This window comes from Podarcis muralis, chromosome 11 (genome assembly GCF_964188315.1).
Source record: "Podarcis muralis chromosome 11, rPodMur119.hap1.1, whole genome shotgun sequence".
NCBI lineage: Eukaryota > Metazoa > Chordata > Lepidosauria > Squamata > Lacertidae > Podarcis > Podarcis muralis.
The window spans coordinates 12,251,785-12,276,378 of record NC_135665.1 but is presented as its reverse complement, the minus strand read 5'-3'; positions in this window follow the sequence as shown (position 1 = coordinate 12,276,378).

Below are 24,594 nucleotides of genomic sequence, written 5' to 3'. Positions count from 1 at the left end.
CAAAACTTTCAGGGGAGCATTTGCAACGGGTTGGCACCATTTTTAAGTGAATCGCCTAAAGTCAGATTTTTCCTGAAATTGTGACCCCGGGGCTGAGGGATTTTTTCAAAAAAATATTTTGCGCCGGTTAAGTTGTCGTGGGCTGATTTCTTCTCCTGTGATAAAAAGCCTTCTGTTTCCATCGCCAAAGCTTTCAGGGGAGCACTTGCAACCGGTTGGCATCATTTTTGAGTGAATTGCCAAAAGTCAGATTTTTGCTGAAATTGTGACCCCGGGGCTTAGGGATTTTTTCAAAAAAATATTTTCCGCCGGTTAAGTTGTCGGGGGCTGATTTCTTGTCCTGTGATAAAAAGTCTTCTGTTTCGACTGCCCAAACTTTCAGGGGAGCATTTGCAAGCTTCTGGCATCATTTTTGAGTGAATCGCCAAAAGTCAGATTTTTGCTGAAATTGTGACCTCGGGGCTTAGGGATTTTTTCAAAAAAACATTTTCCGCCGGTTAAGTTGTCGGGGGCTGATTTCTTGTCCTGTGATTAAAAAGCCTTCTGTTTTCATCGCCAAAGCTTTCAGGGGAACATTTGTAAACGGTTGGCACCATTTTTGAGTAAATCGCTAAAAGTCAGATTTTTCCTGAAATTGTGACTCCGGGGCTTAGGGATTTTTTCAAAAAAATATTTTCCGCCGGTTAAGTTCTCGAGGGCTGATTTCTTGTCCTTTGATAAAAAGCCTTCTGATTCGACTGCTAAACCTTTCAGGGGAGGATTTGGAACTGGTTGGCACCATTTTTGAGTGAATTGCCAAAAGTCAGATTTTTCCTGAAATTCTGACCCCGGGGCTTAGGGATTTTTTCAAAAAAATATTTTCCGCCGGTTAAGTTGTCGAGGGCTGATTTCTTGTCCTGTGATAAAAAGCCTTCTGTTTCCATCGCCAAAGCTTTCAGGGGGGCACTTGCAACCGGTTGGCATCATTTTTGAGTGAATTGCCAAAAGTCAGATTTTTGCTGAAATTGTGACCCCGGGGCTTAGGAATTTTTTCAAAAAAATATTTTCCGCCGGTTAAGTTGTCGGGGGCTGATTTCTTGTCCTGTGATAAAAAGCCTTCTGTTTCCATCGCCAAAACTTTCAGGGGAGCATTTGCAAGCTTCTGGCCTCATTTTTGAGAGAATCGCCAAAAGTCAGATTTTTCCTGAAATTGTGACCCCGGGGCTTAGGGATTTTTTCAAAAAAATATTTTGCGCCGGTTAAGTTGTCGGGGGCTGATTTCTTGTCCTGTGATTAAACAGCCTTCTGTTTTCATCGCCAAAGCTTTCAGGGGAACATTTGTAAACGGTTGGCACCATTTTTGAGTAAATCGCTAAAAGTCAGATTTTTCCTGAAATTCTGACCCCGGGGCTTAGGGATTTTTTCAAAAAAATATTTTGCGCCGGTCAAGTTGTCGAGGGCTGATTTATTGTCCTGTGATAAAAAGCCTTATGTTTCGACTTCCAAAACTTTCAGGGGAGCATTTGCAACGGGTTGGCACCATTTTTGAGTGAATCGCCAAAAGTCAGATTTTTGCTGAAATTGTGACCCCGGGGCTTAGGGATTTTTTCAAAAAAACATTTTCCGCCGGTTAAATTGTCGGGGTCTGATTTCTTGTCCTGTGATTAAAAAGCCTTCTGTTTTCATTGCCAAAGCTTTCAGGGGAACATTTGTAAACGGTTGGCACCATTTTTGAGTAAATCGCTAAAAGTCAGATTTTTCCTGAAATTCTGACCCCGGGGCTTAGGGATTTTTTCAAAAAAATGTTTTACGCCGGTCAAGTTGTCGTGGGCTGATTTATTGTCCTGTGATAAAAAGCCTTCTGTTTCGACTTCCAAAACTTTCAGGGGAGCATTTGCAACGGGTTGGCACCATTTTTAAGTGAATCGCCAAAAGTCAGATTTTTGCTGAAATTGTGACCCCGGGGCTGAGGGATTTTTTCAAAAAAATATTTTGCGCCGGTTAAGTTGTCATGGGCGGATTTCTTGTCCTGTGATAAAAAGTCTTCTGTTTCGACTGCCGAAACTTTCAGGGGAGCATTTGCAACTGGTTGGCATCATTTTTGAGTGAATTGCCAAAAGTCAGATTTTTGCTGAAATTGTGACCCCGGGGCTTAGGGATTTTTTCAAAAAAATATTTTCCGCCGGTTAAGTTGTCGAGGGCTGATTTCTTGTCCTTTGATAAAAAGCCTTCTGATTCGACTGCTAAACCTTTCAGGGGAGCATTTGCAACTGGTTGGCACCATTTTTGAGTGAATTGCCAAAAGTCAGATTTTTCCTGAAATTGTGACCCCGGGTCTTAGGGATTTTTTCAAAAAAATATTTTGCGCCGGTTAAGTTGTTGAGGGCTGATTTCTTGTCCTGTGATTAAAAAGCCTTCTGTTTCCATCGCCAAAGCTGTCAGGGGAACATTTGTAAACGGTTGGCACCATTTTTGAGTAAATCGCCAAAAGTCAGATTTTTCCTGAAATTCTGACCCCGGGCCTTAGGGATTTTTTCAAAAAAATATTTTCCGCCGGTTAAGTTGTCGGGGGCTGATTTCTTATCCTTTGATAAAAAGCCTTCTGTTTCGACTGCCCAAACTTTCAGGGGAGCATTTGCAAGCTTCTGGCATCATTTTTGAGTGAATCGCCAAAAGTCAGATTTTTGCTGAAATTGTGACCCCGGGGCTTAGGGATTTTTTCAAAAAAACATTTTCCGCTGGTTAAGTTGTCGGGGGCTGATTTCTTGTCCTGTGATTAAAAAGCCTTCTGTTTCCATCGCCAAAGCTTTCAGGGGAACATTTGTAAATGGTTGGCACCATTTTTGAGTAAATCGCTAATAAGTCAGATTTTTCCTGAAATTCCGACACCGGGGCTTAGGGATTTTTTCAAAAAAATATTTTCCACCGGTTAAGTTGTCGAGGGCTGATTTCTTGTCCTGTGATAAAAAGCCTTCTGTTTCCATCGCCAAAGCTGTCAGGGGAGCGCTTGCAACCGGTTGGCATCATTTTTGAGTGAATTGCCAAAAGTCAGATTTTTGTTGAAATTGTGACCTTGGGGCTTAGGGATTTTTTCAAAAAAATATTTTCCGCCGGTTAAGTTGTCGGGGGCTGATTTCTTGTCCTGTGATAAAAAGTCTTCTGTTTCGACTGCCGAAACTTTCAGGGGAGCATTTGCAACTGGTTGGCATCATTTTTGAGTGAATTGCCAAAAGTCAGATTTTTGCTGAAATTGTGACTCCGGGCCTTAGGGATTTTTTCAAAAAAATATTTTCCGCCGGTTAAGTTGTCGAGGGCTGATTTCTTGTCCTTTGATAAAAAGCCTTCTGATTCGACTGCTAAACCTTTCAGGGGAGCATTTGCAACTGGTTTGCACCATTTTTGAGTGAATTGCCAAAAGTCAGATTTTTGCTGAAATTCTGACCCCGGGGCTTAGGGATTTTTTCAAAAAAATATTTTCCGCCGGTTAAGTTGTCGAGGGCTGATTTATTGTCCTGTGATAAAAAGCCTTCTGTTTCCATCGCCAAAGCTTTCAGGGGAGCACTTGCAACCGGTTGGCATCTTTTTTGAGTGAATTGCCAAAAGTCAGATTTTTGCTGAAATTGTGACCCCGGGGCTTAGGGATTTTTTCAAAAAAATATTTTCCGCCGGTTAAGTTGTCGGGGGCTGATTTCTTATCCTTTGATAAAAAGCCTTCTGTTTCCATCGCCAAAACTTTCAGGGGAGCATTTGCAAGCTTCTGGCATCATTTTTGAGAGAATCGCCAAAAGTCAGATTTTTGCTGAAATTGTGACCCCGGGGCTTAGGGATTTTTTCAAAAAAATATTTTCCGCCGGTTAAGTTGTCGGGGTCTGATTTCTTCTCCTGTGATAAAAAGCCGTCTTATTCGACTGCTAAACGTTTCAGGGGAGCATTTGCAACTGGTTGGCACCATTTTTGAGTGAATTGCCAAAAGTCAGATTTTTCCTGAAATTCTGACCCCGGGGCTTAGGGATTTTTTCAAAAAAATATTTTCCGCCGGTTAAGTTGTCGAGGGCTGATTTCTTGTCCTTTGATAAAAAGCCTTCTGTTTCCATCGCCAAAGCTTTCAGGGGAACATTTGTAAATGGTTGGCACCATTTTTGAGTAAATCGTTAAAAGTCAGATTTTTCCTGAAATTCTGACACCGGGGCTTAGGGATTTTTTCAAAAAAATATTTTCCGCCGGTTAAGTTGTAGAGGGCTGATTTCTTGTCCTGTGATAAAAAGCCTTCTGTTTCCATCGCCAAAGCTTTCAGGGGAGCACTTGCAACCAGTTGGCATCATTTTTGAGTGAATTGCCAAAAGTCAGATTTTTGCTGAAATTGTGACCCCGGGGCTTAGGGATTTTTTCAAAAAAATATTTTCCGCCGGTTAAGTTGTCGAGGGCTGATTTCTTGTCCTTTGATAAAAAGCCTTCTGATTCGACTGCTAAACCTTTCAGGGGAGCATTTGCAACTGGTTGGCACCATTTTTGAGTGAATTGCCAAAAGTCAGATTTTTCCTGAAATTGTGACCCCGGGTCTTAGGGATTTTTTCAAAAAAATATTTTGCGCCGGTTAAGTTGTTGAGGGCTGATTTCTTGTCCTGTGATTAAAAAGCCTTCTGTTTCCATCGCCAAAGCTGTCAGGGGAACATTTGTAAACGGTTGGCACCATTTTTGAGTAAATCGCCAAAAGTCAGATTTTTCCTGAAATTCTGACCCCGGGCCTTAGGGATTTTTTCAAAAAAATATTTTCCGCCGGTTAAGTTGTCGGGGGCTGATTTCTTATCCTTTGATAAAAAGCCTTCTGTTTCCATCGCCAAAACTTTCAGGGGAGCATTTGCAAGCTTCTGGCATCATTTTTGAGAGAATCGCCAAAAGTCAGATTTTTGCTGAAATTGTGACCCCGGGGCTTAGGGATTTTTTCAAAAAAATATTTTGCGCCGGTTAAGTTGTCCGGGGCTGATTTCTTGTCCTGTGATTAAACAGCCTTCTGTTTTCATCGCCAAAGCTTTCAGGGGAACATTTGTAAACGGTTGGCACCATTTTTGAGTAAATCGCTAAAAGTCAGATTTTTCCTGAAATTCTGACCCCGGGGCTTAGGGATTTTTTCAAAAAAATATTTTGCGCCGGTCAAGTTGTCGAGGGCTGATTTATTGTCCTGTGATAAAAAGCCTTATGTTTCGACTTCCAAAACTTTCAGGGGACCATTTGCAACGGGTTGGCACCATTTTTGAGTGAATCGCCAAAAGTCAGATTTTTGCTGAAATTGTGACCCCGGGGCTTAGGGATTTTTTCAAAAAAACATTTTCCGCCGGTTAAATTGTCGGGGTCTGATTTCTTGTCCTGTGATTAAAAAGCCTTCTGTTTTCATTGCAAAAGCTTTCAGGGGAACATTTGTAAACGGTTGGCACCATTTTTGAGTAAATCGCTAAAAGTCAGATTTTTCCTGAAATTCTGACCCCGGGGCTTAGGGATTTTTTCAAAAAAATGTTTTACGCCGGTCAAGTTGTCGAGGGCTGATTTATTGTCTTGTGATAAAAAGCCTTCTGTTTCGACTTCCAAAACTTTCAGGGGAGCCTTTGCAACGGGTTGGCACCATTTTTAAGTGAATCGCCAAAAGTCAGATTTTTGCTGAAATTGTGACCCCGGGGCTGAGGGATTTTTTCAAAAAAATATTTTGCGCCGGTTAAGTTGTCATGGGCGGATTTGTTGTCCTGTGATAAAAAGCCTTATGTTTCCATCGCCAAAGCTTTCAGGGGAGCACTTGCAACCGGTTGGCATCATTTTTGAGTGAATTGCCAAAAGTCAGATTTTTGCTGAAATTGTGACCCCGGGGCTTAGGGATTTTTTTAAAAAAAATATTTTCCGCCGGTTAAGTTGTCGGGGGCTGATTTCTTGTCCTGTGATAAAAAGCCTTCTGTTTCGACTGCCCAAACTTTCAGGGGAGCATTTGCAACTGGTTGGCATCATTTTTGAGTGAATTGCCAAAAGTCAGATTTTTGCTGAAATTGTGACTCCGGGGCTTAGGGATTTTTTCAAAAAAATATTTTCCGCCGGTTAAGTTGTCGAGGGCTGATTTCTTGTCCTTTGAAAAAAGCCTTCTGATTCGACTGCTAAACCTTTCAGGGGAGCATTTGCAACTGGTTTGCACCATTTTTGAGTGAATTGCCAAAAGTCAGATTTTTGCTGAAATTCTGACCCCGGGGCTTAGGGATTTTTTCAAAAAAATATTTTCCGCCGGTTAAGTTGTCGAGGGCTGATTTCTTGTCCTGTGATAAAAAGCCTTCTGTTTCCATCGCCAAAGCTTTCAGGGGAGCACTTGCAACCGGTTGGCATCATTTTTGAGTGAATTGCCAAAAGTCAGATTTTTGCTGAAATTGTGACCCCGGGGCTTAGGGATTTTTTCAAAAAAATATTTTCCGCCGGTTAAGTTGTCGGGGGCTGATTTCTTATCCTTTGATAAAAAGCCTTCTGTTTCCATCGCCAAAACTTTCAGGGGAGCATTTGCAAGCTTCTGGCATCATTTTTGAGAGAATCGCCAAAAGTCAGATTTTTGCTGAAATTGTGACCCCGGGGCTTAGGGATTTTTTCAAAAAAATATTTTGCGCCGGTTAAGTTGTCGGGGGCTGATTTCTTGTCCTGTGATTAAAAAGCCTTCTGTTTTCATCGCCAAAGCTTTCAGGGGAACATTTGTTAACGATTGGCACCATTTTTGAGTAAATCGCCAAAAGTCAGATTTTTCCTGAAATTCTGACCCAAGGGCTTAGGGAATTTTTTCAAAAAAATATTTTGCGCCGGTTAAGTTGTTGAGGGCTGATTTCTTGTCCTGTGATTAAAAAGCCTTCTGTTTCCATCGCCAAAGCTTTCAGGGGAACATTTGTAAATGGTTGGCACCATTTTTGAGTGAATTGCCAATAGTCAGATTTTTGCTGAAATTCTGACCCCGGGGCTTAGGGATTTTTTCAAAAAAATATTTTCCGCAGGTTAAGTTGTAGAGGGCTGATTTCTTGTCCTGTGATAAAAAGCCTTCTGTTTCCATCGCCAAAGCTTTCAGGGGAGCACTTGCAACCGGTTGGCATCATTTTTGAGTGAATTGCCAAAAGTCAGATTTTTGCTGAAATTGTGACCCCGGGGCTTAGGGATTTTTTCAAAAAAATATTTTCCGCCGGTTAAGTTGTCGGGGTCTGATTTCTTCTCCTGTGATAAAAAGCCGTCTTATTCGACTGCTAAACGTTTCAGGGGAGCATTTGCAACTGGTTGGCACCATTTTTGAGTGAATTGCCAAAAGTCAGATTTTTCCTGAAATTCTGACCCCGGGGCTTAGGGATTTTTTCAAAAAAATATTTTCCGCCGGTTAAGTTGTCGAGGGCTGATTTCTTGTCCTTTGATAAAAAGCCTTCTGTTTCCATCGCCAAAGCTTTCAGGGGAACATTTGTAAATGGTTGGCAGCATTTTTGAGTAAATCGTTAAAAGTCAGATTTTTCCTGAAATTCTGACACCGGGGCTTAGGGATTTTTTCAAAAAAATATTTTCCGCCGGTTAAGTTGTAGAGGGCTGATTTCTTGTCCTGTGATAAAAAGCCTTCTGTTTCCATCGCCAAAGCTTTCAGGGGAGCACTTGCAACCAGTTGGCATCATTTTTGAGTGAATTGCCAAAAGTCAGATTTTTGCTGAAATTGTGACCCCGGGGCTTAGGGATTTTTTCAAAAAAATATTTTCCGCCGGTTAAGTTGTCGAGGGCTGATTTCTTGTCCTTTGATAAAAAGCCTTCTTATTCGACTGCTAAACGTTTCAGGGGAGCATTTGCAACTGGTTGGCACCATTTTTGAGTGAATTGCCAAAAGTCAGATTTTTCCTGAAATTCTGACCCCGGGGCTTAGGGATTTTTTCAAAAAAATATTTTGCGCCAGTTAAGTTGTTGAGGGCTGATTTCTTGTCCTGTGATTAAAAAGCCTTCTGTTTCCATCGCCAAACCTTTCAGGGGAACATTTGTAAACGGTTGGCAACATTTTTGAGTAAATCGCCAAAAGTCAGATTTTTCCTGAAATTCTGACCCCGGGGCTTAGGGATTTTTTCAAAAAAATATTTTCCGCCGGTTAAGTTGTCGAGGGCTGATTTCTTGTCCTTTGATAAAAAGCCTTCTGATTCGACTGCTAAACCTTTCAGGGGAGCATTTGCAACTGGTTGGTACCATTTTTGAGTGAATTGCCAAAAGTCAGATTTTTGCTGAAATTGTGACCCCGGGGCTTAGGGATTTTTTCAAAAAAATATTTTCCGCCGGTTAAGTTGTCGGGGTCTGATTTCTTCTCCTGTGATAAAAAGCCTTCTGTTTCCATCGCCAAAGCTTTCAGGGGAGCACTTGTAAACGGTTGGCAACATTTTTGAGTAAATCGCCAAAAGTCAGATTTTTCCTGAAATTCTGACACCGGGGCTTAGGGATTTTTTCAAAAAAATATTTTCCGCCGGTTAAGTTGTAGAGGGCTGATTTCTTGTCCTGTGATAAAAAGCCTTCTGTTTCCATCGCCAAAGCTTTCAGGGGAGCACTTGCAACCAGTTGGCATCATTTTTGAGTGAATTGCCAAAAGTCAGATTTTTGCTGAAATTGTGACCCCGGGGCTTAGGGATTTTTTCAAAAAAATATTTTCCGCCGGTTAAGTTGTCGAGGGCTGATTTCTTGTCCTTTGATAAAAAGCCTTCTTATTCGACTGCTAAACGTTTCAGGGGAGCATTTGCAACTGGTTGGCACCATTTTTGAGTGAATTGCCAAAAGTCAGATTTTTCCTGAAATTCTGACCCCGGGGCTTAGGGATTTTTTCAAAAAAATATTTTGCGCCAGTTAAGTTGTTGAGGGCTGATTTCTTGTCCTGTGATTAAAAAGCCTTCTGTTTCCATCGCCAAACCTTTCAGGGGAACATTTGTAAACGGTTGGCAACATTTTTGAGTAAATCGCCAAAAGTCAGATTTTTCCTGAAATTCTGACCCCGGGGCTTAGGGATTTTTTCAAAAAAATATTTTCCGCCGGTTAAGTTGTCGAGGGCTGATTTCTTGTCCTTTGATAAAAAGCCTTCTGATTCGACTGCTAAACCTTTCAGGGGAGCATTTGCAACTGGTTGGTACCATTTTTGAGTGAATTGCCAAAAGTCAGATTTTTGCTGAAATTGTGACCCCGGGGCTTAGGGATTTTTTCAAAAAAATATTTTCCGCCGGTTAAGTTGTCGGGGTCTGATTTCTTCTCCTGTGATAAAAAGCCGTCTTATTCGACTGCTAAACGTTTCAGGGGAGCATTTGCAACTGGTTGGCACCATTTTTGAGTGAATTGCCAAAAGTCAGATTTTTCCTGAAATTGTGACCCCGGGGCTTAGGGATTTTTTCAAAAAAATATTTTCCGCCGGTTAAGTTGTCGAGGGCTGATTTCTTGTCCTTTGATAAAAAGCCTTTTGTTTCCATCGCCAAAGCTTTCAGGGGAACATTTGTAAATGGTTGGCACCATTTTTGAGTAAATCGTTAAAAGTCAGATTTTTCCTGAAATTCTGACACCGGGGCTTAGGGATTTTTTCAAAAAAATATTTTCCGCCGGTTAAGTTGTAGAGGGCTGATTTCTTGTCCTGTGATAAAAAGCCTTCTGTTTCCATCGCCAAAGCTTTCAGGGGAGCACTTGCAACCGGTTGGCATCATTTTTGAGTGAATTGCCAAAAGTCAGATTTTTGCTGAAATTGTGACCCCGGGGCTTAGGGATTTTTTCAAAAAAATATTTTCCGCCGGTTAAGTTGTCGAGGTCTGATTTCTTCTCCTGTGATAAAAAGCCGTCTTATTCGACTGCTAAACGTTTCAGGGGAGCATTTGCAACTGGTTGGCACCATTTTTGAGTGAATTGCCAAAAGTCAGATTTTTCCTGAAATTCTGACCCCGGGGCTTAGGGATTATTTCAAAAAAATATTTTGCACCAGTTAAGTTGTTGAGGGCTGATTTCTTGTCCTGTGATTAAAAAGCCTTCTGTTTCCATCGCCAAACCTTTCAGGGGAACATTTGTAAACGGTTGGCAACATTTTTGAGTAAATCGCCAAAAATCAGATTTTTCCTGAAATTCTGACCCCGGGGCTTAGGGATTTTTTCAAAAAAATATTTTCCTCCGGTTAAGTTGTCGAGGGCTGATTTCTTGTCCTTTGATAAAAAGCCTTCTGATTCGACTGCTAAACCTTTCAGGGGAGCATTTGCAACTGGTTGGCACCATTTTTGAGTGAATTGCCAAAAGTCAGATTTTTCCTGAAATTGTGACCCCGGGTCTTAGGGATTTTTTCAAAAAAATATTTTGCGCCGGTTAAGTTGTTGAGGGCTGATTTCTTGTCCTGTGATTAAAAAGCTTTCTGTTTCCATCGCCAAAGCTGTCAGGGGAACATTTGTAAACGGTTGGCACCATTTTTGAGTAAATCGCCAAAAGTCAGATTTTTCCTGAAATTCTGACCCCGGGCCTTAGGGATTTTTTCAAAAAAATATTTTCCGCCGGTTAAGTTGTCGAGGGCTGATTTCTTGTCCTGTGATAAAAAGCCTTCTGATTCCATCGCCAAAGCTTTCAGGGGAGCACTTGCAACTGGTTGGCATCATTTTTGAGTGAATTGCCAAAAGTCAGATTTTTGCTGAAATTGTCACCCCGGGGCTTAGGGATTTTTTCAAAAAAATATTTTGCGCCGGTTAAGTTGTCGAGGGCTGATTTCTTGTCCTGTGATAAAAAGCCTTCTGTTTCCATCGCCAGAGCTTTCAGGGGAGCACTTGCAACCGGTTGGCATAATTTTTGAGTGAATTCCCAAAAGTCAGATTTTTGCTGAAATTTTGACCCCGGGGCTTAAAGATTTTTTCAAAAAAATATTTTCCGCCGGTTAAGTTGTCGGGGGCTGATTTCTTGTCCTGTGATAAAAAGCCTTCTGTTTCGACTGTCAAAACTTTCAGGGGAGCATTTTCAAGCTTCTGGCATCATTTTTGAGTGAATTGCCAAAAGTCAGATTTTTGCTGAAATTGTCACCCGGGGCTTAGGGATTTTTTCAAAAAAATATTTTCCGCCGGTTAAGTTGTCGGGGGCTGATTTCTTGTCCTGTGACAAAAAGCCTTCTGTTTCGACTGTCAAAACTTTCAGGGGAGCATTTTCAAGCTTCTGGCATCATTTTTGAGTGAATTGCCAAAAGTCAGATTTTTGCTGAAATTGTGACCCCGGGGCTTAGGGATTTTTTCAAAAAAAAATTTTCCCACGGGTTAAGTTGTCGGGGGCTGATTTCTTGTCCTGTGATAAAAAGTCTTCTGTTTCGACTGCCAAAACTTTCAGGGGGGCATTTGCAAGCTGGCATCATTTTTGAGTGAATTGCCAAAAGTCAGATTTTTGCTGAAATTGTGACTCCGGGGCTTAGGGATTTTTTCAAAAAAATATTTTCCGCCGGTTAAGTTGTCGAGGGCTGATTTCTTGTCCTTTGATAAAAAGCCTTCTGATTCGACTGCTAAACCTTTCAGGGGAGCATTTGCAACTGGTTTGCACCATTTTTGAGTGAATTGCCAAAAGTCAGATTTTTCCTGAAATTCTGACCCCGGGGCTTAGGGATTTTTCCATAAAAATATTTTGCGCCGGTTAAGTTGTTGAGGGCTGATTTCTTGTCCTGTGATTAAAAAGCCTTCTGTTTCCATCGCCAAAGCTGTCAGGGGAACATTTGTAAATGGGTGGCACCATTTTTGAGTAAATCACCAAAAGTCAGATTTTTCCTGAAATTCTGACCCCGGGGCTTAGGGATTTTTTCAAAAAAATATTTTCCGCCGGTTAAGTTGTCGAGGGCTGATTTCTTGTCCTGTGATAAAAAGCTTTCTGTTTCCATCGCCAAAGCATTCAGGGAAGCACTTGCAACTGGTTGGCATCATTTTTGAGTGAATTGCCAAAAGTCAGATTTTTGCTGAAATTGTGACCCCGGGGCTTAGGAATTTTTTCAAAAAAATATTTTCCGCCGGTTAAGTTCTCGGGGGCTGATTTCTTATCCTGTGATAAAAAGCCTTCTGTTTCCATCGCCAAAACTTTCAGGGGAGCATTTGCAAGCTTCTGGCATCATTTTTGAGAGAATCGCCAAAAGTCAGATTTTTGCTGAAATTGTGACCCCGGGGCTTAGGGATTTTTTCAAAAAAATATTTTGCGCCGGTTAAGTTTTCGGGGGCAGATTTCTTGTCCTGTGATTAAAAAGCCTTCTGTTTTCATCGCCAAAGCTTTCAGGGGAACATTTGTTAACGGTTGGCACCATTTTTGAGTAAATCGTCAAAAGTCAGATTTTTCCTGAAATTCTGACCCCGGGGCTTAGGGATTTTTTCAAAAAAATATTTTGCGCCGGTTAAGTTGTCGAGGGCTGATTTCTTGTCCTGTGATAAAAAGCCTTCTGTTTCCATCGCCAAAGCTTTCAGGGGAGCACTTGCAACCGGTTGGCATCATTTTTGAGTGAATTGCCGAAAGTCAGATTTTTGCTGAAATTGTGACCCCGGGGCTTAGGGATTTTTTCAAAAAAATATTTTCCGCCGGTTAAGTTGTCGGGGGCTGATTTCTTGTCCTGTGATAAAAAGTCTTCTGATTCGACTGCTAAACCTTTCAGGGGAGCATTTGCAACCAGTTGGTATCATTTTTGAGTGAATTGCCAAAAGTCAGATTTTTACTGAAATTCTGACCCCGGGGCTTAGGGATTTTTTCAAAAAAATGTTTTAAGCCGGTCAAGTTGTCGAGGGCTGATTTCTTGTCCTGTGATAAAAAGCCTTCTGTTTCGACTTCCAAAACTTTCAGGGGAGCATTTGCAACGGGTTGGCACCATTTTTGAGTGAATCGCCAAAAGTCAGATTTTTGCTGAAATTGTGACCCCGGGGCTTAGGGATTTTTTCAAAAAAATATTTTGTGCCAGTTAAGTTGTTGAGGGCTGATTTCTTGTCCTGTGATTAAAAAGCCTTCTGTTTCCATCGCCAAAGCTTTCAGGGGAACATTTGTAAGTGGTTGGCACCATTTTTGAGTAAATCGCTAAAAGTCAGATTTTTCCTGAAATTCTGACACCGGGGCTTAGGGATTTTTTCAAAAAAATATTTTCCGCCGGTTAAGTTGTCGAGGGCTGATTTCTTGTCCTGTGATAAAAAGCCTTCTGTTTCCATCGCCAAAGCTTTCAGGGGAGCACTTGCAACCGGTTGGCATCATTTTTGAGTGAATTGCCAAAAGTCAGATTTTTGCTGAAATTCTGACCCCGGGGCTTAGGGATTTTTTCAAAAAAAAAATTTCCCACGGGTTAAGTTGTCGGGGGCTGATTTCTTGTCCTGTGATAAAAAGTCTTCTGTTTCGACTGCCAAAACTTTCAGGGGGGCATTTGCAAGCTGGCATCATTTTTGAGTGAATTGCCAAAAGTCAGATTTTTGCTGAAATTGTGACTCCGGGGCTTAGGGATTTTTTCAAAAAAATATTTTCCGCCGGTTAAGTTGTCGAGGGCTGATTTCTTGTCCTTTGATAAAAAGCCTTCTGATTCGACTGCTAAACCTTTCAGGGGAGCATTTGCAACTGGTTTGCACCATTTTTGAGTGAATTGCCAAAAGTCAGATTTTTCCTGAAATTCTGACCCCGGGGCTTAGGGATTTTTTCAAAAAAATATTTTGCGCCGGTTAAGTTGTCGGGGGCTGATTTCTTGTCCTGTGATTAAACAGCCTTCTGTTTTCGTCGCCAAAGCTTTCAGTGGAGCACTTGCAACTGGTTGGCATCATTTTTGAGTGAATTGCCAAAAGTCAGATTTTTGCTGAAATTGTGACCCCAGGGCTTAGGGATTTTTTCAAAAAAATATTTTCCGCGGGTTAAGTTGTCGGGGGCTGATTTCTTGCCCTGTAATAAAAAGCCTTCTGTTTCCATTGCCAAAACTTTCAGGGGAGCATTTGCAAGCTTCTGGCATCATTTTTGAGAGAATCGCCAAAAGTCAGATTTTTCCTGAAATTGTGACCCCGGGGCTTAGTGATTTTTTCAAAAAAATATTTTGCGCCGGATAAGTTGTCGGGGGCTGATTTCTTGTCCTGTGATTAAAAAGCCTTCTGTTTCCATCGCCAAAGCTTTCAGGGGAGCACTTGCAACCGGTTGGCATCATTTTTGAGTGAATTGCCAAAAGTCAGATTTTTGCTGAAATTCTGACCCCGGGGCTTAGGGATTTTTTAAAGAAAATGTTTTAAGCCGGTCAAGTTGTCGAGGGCTGATTTCTTGTCCTGTGATAAAAAGCCTTCTGTTTCGACTTCCAAAACTTTCAGGGGAGCATTTGCAACAGGTTGGCACCATTTTTGAGTGAATCGCCAAAAGTCAGATTTTTGCTGAAATTGTGACCCCGGGGCTTAGGGATTTTTTCAAAAAAATATTTTGCGCCGGTTAAGTTGTTGAGGGCTGATTTCTTGTCCTGTGATTAAAAAGCCTTCTGTTTCCATCGCCAAAGCTTTCAGGGGAACATTTGTAAATGGTTGGCACCATTTTTGAGTAAATCGCTAAAAGTCAGATTTTTCCTGAAATCCTGACACGGGGGCTTAGGGATTTTTTCAAAAAAATATTTTCCGCCGGTTAAGTTGTCGAGGGCTGATTTCTTGTCCTGTGATAAAAAGCCTTCCGTTTCCATCGCCAAAGCTTTCAGGGGGGCACTTGCAACCGGTTGGCATCATTTTTGAGTGAATTGCCAAAAGTCAGATTTTTGGTGAAATTGTGACCCCGGGGCTTAGGGATTTTTTCAAAAAAATATTTTCCGCCGGTTAAGTTGTCGGGGGCTGATTTCTTGTCCTGTGATAAAAAGCCTTCTGTTTCCATCGCCAAAACTTTCAGGGGAGCATTTGCAAGCTTCTGGCATCATTTTTGAGAGAATCGCCAAAAGTCAGATTTTTCCTGAAATTGTGACCCCGGGGCTTAGGGATTTTTTCAAAAAAATATTTTGCGCCGGTTAAGTTGTCGGGGGCTGATTTCTTGTCCTGTGATTAAACAGCCTTCTTTTTTCATCGCCAAAGCTTTCAGGGGAACATTTGTAAACGGTTGGCACCATTTTTGAGTAAATCGCTAAAAGTCAGATTTTTGCTGAAATTGTGACTCCGGGGCTTAGGGATTTTTTCAAAAAAATATTTTCCGCCGGTTAAGTTGTCGAGGGCTGATTTCTTGTCCTTTGATAAAAAGCCTTCTGATTCGACTGCTAAACCTTTCAGGGGAGCATTTGCAACCGGTTGGCATCATTTTTGAGTGAATTGCCAAAAGTCAGATTTTTGGTGAAATTGTGACCCTGGGGCTTAGGGATTTTTTTAAAAAAATGTTTTACGCCGGTCAAGTTGTCGAGGGCTGATTTCTTGTCCTGTGATAAAAAGCCTTCTGTTTCGACTTCCAAAACTTTCAGGGGAGCATTTGCAACGGGTTGGCACCATTTTTGAGTGAATCGCCAAAAGACAGATTTTTGCTGAAATTGTGACCCCGGGGCTTAGGGATTTTTTCAAAAAAATATTTTCGGCCGGTTAAGTTGTCGAGGGCTGATTTCTTGACCTTTGATAAAAAGCCTTCTGATTCGACTGCTAAACATTTCAGGGGAGCATTTGCAACTGGTTGGCACCATTTTTGAGTGAATTGCCAAAAGTCAGATTTTTCCTGAAATTCTGACCCCGGGGCTTAGGGATTTTTTCAAAAAAATATTTTCCGCCGGTTAAGTTGTTGAGGGCTGATTTCTTGTCCTGTGATAAAAAAGCCTTCTGTTTCCATCGCCAAAGCTTTCAGGGGAACATTTGTAAACGGTTGGCACCATTTTTGACTAAATCGCCAAAAGTCAGATTTTTCCTGAAATTGTGACCCCGGGGCTTAGGGATTTTTTCAAAAAAATATTTTCCGCCGGTTAAGTTGTCGAGGGCTGATTTCTTGTCCTGTGATAAAAAGCCTTCTGTTTCCATCGGCAAAGCTTTCAGGGGGGCACTTGCAACCGGTTGGCATCATTTTTGAGTGAATTGCCAAAAGTCAGATTTTTGCTGAAATTGTGACCCCGGGGCTTAGGGATTTTTTCAAAAAAACATTTTCCGCCGGTTAAATTGTCGGGGGCTGATTTCTTGTCCTGTGATTAAAAAGCCTTCTATTTTCATCGCCAAAGCTTTCAGGGGAACATTTGTAAACGGTTGGCACCATTTTTGAGTAAATCGCTAAAAGTCAGATTTTTCCTGAAATTCTGACCCCGGGGCTTAGGGATTTTTTCAAAAAAATGTTTTACGCCGGTCAAGTTGTCGAGGGCTGATTTATTGTCCTGTGATAAAAAGCCTTCTGTTTCGACTTCCAAAACTTTCAGGGGAGCATTTGCAACGGGTTGGCACCATTTTTAACTGAATCGCCAAAAGTCAGATTTTTGCTGAAATTGTGACCCCGGGGCTGAGGGATTTTTTCAAAAAAATATTTTCCTCCGGTTAAGTTGTTGTGGGCTGATTTCTTGTCCTGTGATAAAAAGCCTTCTGTTTCCATCGCCAAAGCTTTCAGGGGAGCACTTGCAACCGGTTGGCATCATTTTTGAGTGAATTGCCAAAAGTCAGATTTTTGCTGAAATTGTGACCCCGGGGCTTAGGGATTTTTTCAAAAAAATATTTTCCGCCGGTTAAGTTGTCGGGGGCTGATTTCTTGTCCTGTGATAAAAAGCCTTCTGTTTCGACTGCCCAAACTTTCAGGGGAGCATTTGCAAGCTTCTGGCATCATTTTTGAGTGAATCGCCAAAAGTCAGATTTTTGCTGAAATTGTGACCCCGGGGCTTAGGGGTTTTTTCAAAAAAATATTTTCCGCCGGTTAAGTTGTCGGGGGCTGATTTCTTGTCCTGTGATTAAAAAGCCTTCTGTTTTCATCGCCAAAGCTTTCAGGGGAACATTTGTAAACGGTTGGCACCATTTTTGAGTAAAACGCTAAAAGTCAGATTTTTCCTGAAATTGTGACTCTGGGGCTTAGGGATTTTTTCAAAAAAATATTTTCCGCCGGTTAAGTTCTTGAGGGCTGATTTCTTGTCCTTTGATAAAAAGCCTTCTGATTCGACTGCTAAACCTTTCAGGGGAGGATTTGCAACTGGTTGGCACCATTTTTGAGTGAATTGCCAAAAGTCAGATTTTTCCTGAAATTCTGACCCCGGGGCTTAGGGATTTTTTCAAAAAAATATTTTCCGCCGGTTAAGTTGTCGAGGGCTGATTTCTTGTCCTGTGATAAAAAGCCTTCTGTTTCCATCGCCAAAGCTTTCAGGGGGGCACTTGCAACCGGTTGGCATCATTTTTGAGTGAATTGCCAAAAGTCAGATTTTTGCTGAAATTGTGACCCCGGGGCTTAGGGATTTTTTCAAAAAAATATTTTCCGCCGGTTAAGTTGTCGGGGGCTGATTTCTTGTCCTGTGATAAAAAGCCTTCTGTTTCCATCGCCAAAACTTTCAGGGGAGCATTTGCAAGCTTCTGGCCTCATTTTTGAGAGAATCGCCAAAAGTCAGATTTTTCCTGAAATTGTGACCCCGGGGCTTATGGATTTTTTCAAAAATATATTTTGCGCCGGTTAAGTTGTCGGGGGCTGATTTCTTGTCCTGTGATTAAACAGCCTTCTGTTTTCATCGCCAAAGCTTTCAGGGGAACATTTGTAAACGGTTGGCACCATTTTTGAGTAAATCGCTAAAAGTCAGATTTTTCCTGAAATTCTGACCCCGGGGCTTAGGGATTTTTTCAAAAAAATATTTTGCGCCGGTCAAGTTGTCGAGGGCTGATTTATTGTCCTGTGATAAAAAGCCTTATGTTTCGACTTCCAAAACTTTCAGGGGAGCATTTGCAACGGGTTGGCACCATTTTTGAGTGAATCGCCAAAAGTCAGATTTTTGCTGAAATTGTGACCCCGGGGCTTAGGGATTTTTTCAAAAAAACATTTTCCGCCGGTTAAATTGTCGGGGTCTGATTTCTTGTCCTGTGATTAAAAAGCCTTCTGTTTTCATTGCCAAAGCTTTCAGGGGAACATTTGTAAACGGTTGGCACCATTTTTGAGTAAATCGCTAAAAGTCAGATTTTTGCTGAAATTGTGACCCCGGGGCTTAGGGATTTTTTCAAAAAAATGTTTTACGCCGGTTAAGTTGTCATGGGCGGATTTCTTGTCCTGTGATAAAAAGCCTTCTGTTTCCATCGGCAAAGCTTTCAGGGGAACATTTGTAAACGGTTGGCATCATTTTTGAGTGAATTGCCAAAAGTCAGATTTTTGCTGAAATTGTGACCCCGGGGCTTAGGGATTTTTTCAAAAAAACATTTTCCGCCGGTTAAGTTGTCGGGGGCTGATTTCTTGTCCTGTGATTAAAAAGCCTTCTGTTTTCATCGCCAAAGTTTTCAGGGGAACATTTGTAAACGGTTGGCACCATTTTTGAGTAAATCGCTAAAAGTCAGATTTTTGCTGAAATTGTGACCCCGGGGCTTAGGGATTTTTTCAAAAAAATATTTTCCGCCGGTTAAGTTGTCGGGGGCTGATTTCTTGTCCTGTGATAAAAAGCCTTCTGTTTCGACTGCCCAAACTTTCAGGGGAGCATTTGCAAGCTTCTGGCATCATTTTTGAGTGAATCGCCAAAAGTCAGATTTTTGCTGAAATTGTGACCCCGGGGCTTAGGGATTTTTTCAAAAAAACATTTTCCGCCGGTTAAATTGTCGGGGTCTGATTTCTTGTCCTGTGATTAAAAAGCCTTCTGTTTTCATTGCCAAAGCTTTCAGGGGAACATTTGTAAACGGTTGGCACCATTTTTGAGTAAATCGCTAAAAGTCAGATTTTTCCTGAAATTCTGACCCCGGGGCTTAGGGATTTTTTCAAAAAAATGTTTTACGCCGGTCAAGTTGTCGGGGGCTGATTTCTTGTCCTGTGATAAAAAGCCTTCTGTTTCGACTGACCAAACGTTCAGGGGAGCATTTGCAAGCTTCTGGCATCATTTTTGAGTGAATCGCCAAAAGTCAGATTTTTGCTGAAATTGTGACCCCGGGGTTTAGGGATTTTTTCAAAAAAACATTTTCCGCCGGTTAAGTTGTCGGGGGCTGATTTCTTGTCCTGTGATTAAAAAGCCTTCTGTTTTCATCGCCAAAGCTTTCAGGGGAACATTTGTAAACGGTTGGCACCATTTTTGAGTAAATCGCTAAAAGTCAGATTTTTCCTGAAATTGTGACTCCGGGGCTTAGGGATTTTTTCAAAAAAATATTTTCCGCCGGTGAAGTTGTCGAGGGCTGATTTCTTGTCCTTTGATAAAAAGCCTTCTGTTTCGACTGCTAAACCTTTCAGGGGAGAATTTGCAACTGGTTGGCACCATTTTTGAGTGAATTGCCAAAAGTCAGATTTTTCCTGAAATTCTGATCCCGGGGCTTAGGGATTTTTTCAAAAAAATATTTTCCGCCGGTTAAGTTGCCGGGGGCTGATTTCTTGTCCTGTGATAAAAAGCCTTCTGTTTCGACTGCCCAAACTTTCAGGGGAGCATTTGCAAGCTTCTGGCATCATTTTTGAGTGAATCGCCAAAAGTCAGATTTTTGCTGAAATTGTGACCCCGGGGCTTTGGGATTTTTTCAAAAAAATATTTTCCGCCGGTTAAGTTGTCGGGGGCTGATTTCTTCTCCTGTGATAAAAAGTCTTCTGTTTCGACTGCCAAAACTTTCAGGGGGGCATTTGCAAGCTTTTGGCATCATTTTTGAGTGAATTGCCAAAAGTCAGATTTTTGCTGAAATTGTGACCCCGGGGCTTAGGGGTTTTTTCAAAAAAATATTTTCCTCCGGTTAAGTTGTCGGGGGCTGATTTCTTGTCCTGTGACAAAAAGCCTTCTGTTTCGACTGCTAAACCTTTCAGGAGAGCATTTGCAACTGGTTGGCACCAGTTTTGAGTGATTTGCGAAAAGTCAGATTTTTGCTGAAATTCTGACCCCGGGGCTTAGGGATTTTTTCAAAAAAATATTTTGCGCCGGTCAAGTTGTCGAGGGCTGATTTATTGTCCTGTGATAAAAAGCCTTTTGTTTCGACTTCCAAAACTTTCAGGGGAGCATTTGCAACGGGTTGGCACCATTTTTGAGTGAATCGCCAAAAGTCAGATTTTTGCTGAAGTTGTGACCCCGGGGCTTAGGGATTTTTTCAAAAAAATATTTTCCGCCGGTTAAATTGTCGAGGGCTGATTTCTTGTCCTTTGATAAAAAGCCTTCTGATTCGACTGCTAAACCTTTCAGGGGAGCATTTGCAACTGGTTGGCACCATTTTTGAGTGAATTGCCAAAAGTCAGATTTTTCCTGAAATTCTGGCCCCGGGGCTTAGGGATTTTTTCAAAAAAATATTTTGCGCCGGTTAAGTTGTTGAGGGCTGATTTCTTGTCCTGTGATTAAAAAGCCTTCTGTTTCCATCGCCAAAGCTTTCAGGGGAACATTTGTAAACGGTTGGCACCATTTTTGAGTAAATCGCCAAAAGTCAGATTTTTCCTGAAATTCTGACCCCGGGGCTTAGGGATTTTTTCAAAAAAATATTTTCCGCCGGTTAAGTTGTTGAGGGCTGATTTCTTGTCCAGTGATAAAAAGCCTTCTGTTTCCATCGGCAAAGCTTTCAGGGGAACATTTGTAAACGGTTGGCATCATTTTTGAGTGAATTGCCAAAAGTCAGATTTTTGCTGAAATTGTGACCCCGGGGCTTAGGGATTTTTTCAAAAAAACATTTTCCGCCGGTTAAGTTGTCGGGGGCTGATTTCTTGTCCTGTGATTAAAAAGCCTTCTGTTTCCATCGGCAAAGCTTTCAGGGGAACATTTGTAAACGGTTGGCATCATTTTTGAGTGAATTGCCAAAAGTCAGATTTTTGCTGAAATTGTGACCCCGGGGCTTAGGGATTTTTTCAAAAAAACATTTTCCGCCGGTTAAGTTGTCGGGGGCTGATTTCTTGTCCTGTGATTAAAAAGCCTTCTGTTTTCATCGCCAAAGCTTTCAGGGGAACATTTGTAAACGGTTGGCACCATTTTTGAGTAAATCGCTAAAAGTCAGATTTTTGCTGAAATTGTGACCCCGGGGCTTAGGGATTTTTTCAAAAAAATATTTTCCGCCGGTTAAGTTGTCGGGGGCTGATTTCTTGTCCTGTGATAAAAAGCCTTCTGTTTCCATTGCCAAAACTTTCAGGGGAGCATTTGCAAGCTTCTGGCATCATTTTTGAGTGAATCGCCAAAAGTCAGATTTTTGCTGAAATTGTGACCCCGGGGCTTAGGGATTTTTTCAAAAAAATATTTTCCGCCGGTTAAGTTGTCAGGGGCTGATTTCTTGTCCTGTGATAAAAAGCCTTCTGTTTCGACTGCCCAAACTTTCAGGGGAGCATTTGCAAGCTTCTGGCATCATTTTTGAGTGAATCGCCAAAAGTCAGATTTTTGCTGAAATTGTGAACCCGGGGCTTAGGGATTTTTTCAAAAAAATATTTTGCGCCGGTTAAGTTGTCGAGGGCTGATTTCTTATCCTGTGATAAAAAGCCTTCTGTTTCCATCGCCAAAGCTTTCAGGGGAGCACTTGCAACCGGTTGGCATCATTTTTGAGTGAATTGCCAAAAGTCAGATTTTTGCTGTAATTGGGACCCCGGGGCTTAGGGATTTTTTCAAAAAAATATTTTCCGCCGGTTAAGTTGCCGGGGACTGATTTCTTGTCCTGTGATAAAAAGCCTTCTGTTTCGACTGCCCAAACTTTCAGGGGAGCATTTGCAAGCTTCTGGCATCATTTTTGAGTGAATCGCCAAAAGTCAGATTTTTGCTGAAATTGTGACCCCGGGGCTTAGGGATTTTTTCAAAAAAATATTTTCCGCCGGTTAAGTTGTCGGGGGCTGATTTCTTCTCCTGTGATAAAAAGTCTTCTGTTTCGACTGCCAAAACTTTCAGGGGGGCATTTGCAAGCTTTTGGCATCATTTTTGAGTGAATTGCCAAAAGTCAGATTTTTGCTGAAATTGTGACCCCGGGGCTTAGGGGTTTTTTCAAAAAAATATTTTCCTCCGGTTAAGTTGTCGGGGGCTGATTTCTTGTCCTGTGACAAAAAGCCTTCTGTTTCGACTGCTAAACCTTTCAGGAGAGCATTTGCAACTGGTTGGCACCAGTTTTGAGTGATTTGCCAAAAGTCAGATTTTTGCTGAAATTGTGACCCCGGGGTTTAGGGATTTTTTCAAAAAAATATTTTCCGCCGGTTAAGTTGTCGGGGGCTGATTTCTTGTCCTGTGATAAAAAGCCTTCTGTTTCCATCGCCAAAACTTTCAGGGGAGCATTTGCAAGCTTCTGGCATCATTTTTGAGTGAATCGCCAAAAGTCAGATTTTTGCTGAAATTGTGACCACGGGGCTTAGGGATTTTTTCAAAAAAAAATTTCCGCCGGTTAAGTTGTTGAGGGCTGATTTCTTGTCATGTGATTAAAAAGCCTTCTGTTTCCATCGCCAAAGCTTTCAGGGGAACATTTGCAACCAGTTGGCAACATTTTTGAGTGAATTGACAAAAGTCGGATTTTTGCTGAAATTGGACTCCGGGGCATAGGGATTTTTTCAGAAAAATATTTTCCGCCGGTTAAGTTGTCGAGGGCTGATTTCTTGTCCTGTGACAAAAAGCCTTCTGTTTCGACTGCTAAATCTTTCAGGGGAGCATTTGCCACTGGTTGGCCTCATTTTTGAGTGAATTGCCAAAAGTCAGATTTTTGCTGAAATTTGACTCCGGGGCTTAGGGATTTTTTTTTAAAAAAAATATTTTCCGCGGGTCAAGTTGTCGAGGGCTGATTTCTTGTCCTGTGATAAAAAGCCTTCTGTTTCCATCGCCAAAGCTTTCAGGGGAGCATTTGCAAGCTCCTGGCATCATCTTTGTGTGAATCACCAAAGGTCAGATTTTTACTGAAATTCTGACCCTGGGGCTTAGGGATTTTTTCAAAAAAATATTTTCCGCCGGTTAAGTTGTCGAGGGCTGATTTCTTGTCCTTTGATAAAAAGCCTTCTGATTCGACTGCTAAACCTTTCAGGGGAGCATTTGCAACCGGTTGCCACCATTTTTGAGTGAATTGCCAAAAGTCAGATTTTTGCTGAAATTCGGACCGCGGGGCTTAGGGATTTTTTTTAAAAAAATGTTTTACGCCGGTCAAGTTGTCGAGGGCTGATTTCTTGTCCTGTGATAAAAAGCCTTCTGTTTCGACTGCTAAAACTTTCAGGGGAGCATTTGCAACGGGTTGGCACCATTTTTGAGTGAATCGCCAAAAGTCAGATTTTTGCTGAAATTGTGACCCCAGGGCTTAGGCATTTTTTCAAAAAAATATTTTCCAACCGGTTAAGTTGTCAAGGGCTGATTTCTTGTCCTGTGATAAAGAGCCTTCTGTTTCCATCGCCAAAACTTTCAGGGGAGCATTTGCAACCAGTTGCCACCATTTTTGAGTGAATTGCCAAAAGTCAGATTTTTGCTGAAATTGTGACCCCGGGGCTTAGGGATTTTTTCAAAAAAATATTTTCCGCCGGTTAAGTTGTCGGTGGCTGATTTCTTGTCCTGTGATAAAAAGCCTTCTGTTTCCAGCGCCAAAACTTTCAGGGGAACATTTGTAAACGGTTGGCACCATTTTTGAGTAAATCGCTAAAAGTCAGATTTTTCCTGAAATTCTGACCCCGGGGCTTAGGGATTTTTTCAAAAAAATATTTTCCGCCGGTTAAGTTGTCGAGGGCTGATTTCTTGTCCTTTGATAAAAAGCCTTCTGTTTCCATCGCCAAAGCTTTCAGGGGAGCACTTGCAACCGGTTGGCATCATTTTTGAGTGAATTGCCAAAAGTCAGATTTTTGCTGAAATTGTGACCCCGGGGCTTAGGGATTTTTTCAAAAAAACATTTTCCGCTGGTTAAGTTGTCGGGGGCTGATTTCTTGTCCTGTGATTAAAAAGCCTTCTATTTTCATCGCCAAAGCTTTCAGGGGAACATTTGTAAACGGTTGGCACCATTTTTGAGTAAATCGCTAAAAGTCAGATTTTTCCTGAAATTCTGACCCCGGGGCTTAGGGATTTTTTCAAAAAAAAATTTTACGCCGGTCAAGTTGTCGAGGGCTCATTTATTGTCCTGTGATAAAAAGCCTTCTGTTTCGACTTCCAAAACTTTCAGGGGAGCATTTGCAACGGGTTGTCATCATTTTTGAGTGAATTGCCAAAAGTCAGATTTTTGCTGAAATTGTGACCCCTGTGCTTAGGGATTTTTTCAAAAAAATATTTTCCGCCGGTTAAGTTGTCGGGGGCTGATTTCTTGTCCTGTGATAAAAAGGCTTCTGTTTCCATCGCCAAAACTTTCAGGGGAGCATTTGCAAGCTTCTGGCATCATTTTTGAGTGAATCGCCAAAAGTCAGATTTTTGCTGAAATTGTGACCCCGGGGCTTAGGGATTTTTTCAAAAAAATATTTTCCGCCGGTTAAGTTGTCAGGGGCTGATTTCTTGTCCTGTGATAAAAAGCCTTCTGTTTCGACTGCCCAAACTTTCAGGGGAGTATTTGCAAGCTTCTGGCATCATTTTTGAGTGAGTCGCCAAAAGTCAGATTTTTGCTGAAATTGTGAACCCGGGGGTTAGGGATTTTTTCAAAAAAATATTTTCCGCCGGTTAAGTTGTCGGGG